Raw genomic sequence first — 1,488 nt, 5'->3', positions numbered from 1 at the left:
TCAGTTGTCTGTCTTTTGCACATCTGTGTTATGGCCAGAAGAGACTTTGAGGTTTTTCTGTAGCACATGAGCTTCTGTGGGCTCTAACCTATTATAGTAGCTCTTCTTTGTCTCCATAATCTCAAAACCAAACTTTCTGTAGAAGTCAATTGCAAACTCATTGCTGATCTGGACATGCAGATATATGTCAAAAGTGCCATCTTTTTCACAGATGTTTAAAAGATGCTTTAACATTTTAGTTCCTATTCCTAGCCTTCAGTATAGTGCCAGATATCCCAGTATCATGATGCAAAGTCTCTTCTGATTCTGTGACTGATCCACCCACAGCATACTGCACCCACTGCCATAACATTGAAATAGGCAAGTTTTGCTAACTCGCCAACCTCCAGCACAAACTTGTAGAACTTGTCATTATAGCTGACTGGAAAGATGACCTGGTGTAATCTCTTCAACTGTTTAATATTGTGTACTGTCACATCTCCAGCTCAATCTGGCCTTTCATCTTCCCCTCCTGCTGAGGCCACTGTCACCACTGATATCAAAGATATTGTCATCACTGCCCTGAGTGCCCTCAGCTCAGGCCACTCAACCCCACAAGCTGCCCTCCTCCTCTAGGGCAGGAAGCTAAGTGGGCGACAGAAGCTGCAAGAGTCAAGCACGGCCCTGCATCTCCAGAGGGAGCAGGGGTGTGTCCCACTACTGTGCTGGTGCTGCTGCTTCTCCACATGTGCACACGGGGCACTGGGGCACTTGCTTCCCGCCAGACAGATCCGCCACCATGATATGACCTTTCACCCCACCCCCTCTGCATGCTGGCACCAGAACAAAAAACTTTACAATTTGTGTGGAAACATGAAAGACCCCAAATAGCCAAAGCAATCTTGTGAAAGAAAAATGGAACTGAAGGAATCAGGCTCCTTAACTTCAGACTATACTACAAAGCTACAGTAAATGAGTATGGTATTGGCAAAAAAACAGAAATATACGTCAATGAAACAGGACAGAAAGTCTAGAGATAAACTTATGCACCTATGGTCAACTAATCTACTACAAAGGAGGCAAGAATATACTGTGGAAAAAAGACAGTCTCTTCAATAATTGGTGCTGAGAAATCTGGACAGCTACAAGTAAAAGAATGAAGTTAGAATACTCCGTAACACCATACACAAAAATAAACTCGAAATGGTTTAAAGATCTAAATGTAAGGTCAAATACTATAAAACTCTTTAGAGAAAAACATAGGCAGGACACTCTCTGACATAAATCACAATATCTTTTTTGATCCACCTCCTACAGTAATGAAAATAAAAACAAAAATAAACCATTGGGACCTAATTAAACTGAAAAGTTTTTGCAGAGCAAAGAAAACCATAAACAAGTGAAAAGACAACTCACAGAATGGGAGAAAATATTGGCAAATGATGCAACCAATAAGAAATTAATCTCCAAAATTTATGAACAGCTTATGCAGTTCAATATAAGAAAACA

General features: G+C 40.9%; 1 pseudogene; it reads right to left on the bottom strand.

Moving 5' to 3' along the window:
* LOC130846697 (N-alpha-acetyltransferase 50-like) lies at positions 1–502 on the bottom strand (annotated as a pseudogene).
* Between the last annotated feature and the right edge of the window lie 986 nt (positions 503–1,488).

Source organism: Hippopotamus amphibius, chromosome 2, assembly GCF_030028045.1.
Source record: "Hippopotamus amphibius kiboko isolate mHipAmp2 chromosome 2, mHipAmp2.hap2, whole genome shotgun sequence".
Taxonomy (NCBI): Eukaryota; Metazoa; Chordata; class Mammalia; order Artiodactyla; family Hippopotamidae; genus Hippopotamus; species Hippopotamus amphibius.
The sequence above is the reverse complement of the archived record's forward strand: the minus strand, read 5'-3'. Positions and strand labels throughout refer to the sequence as shown.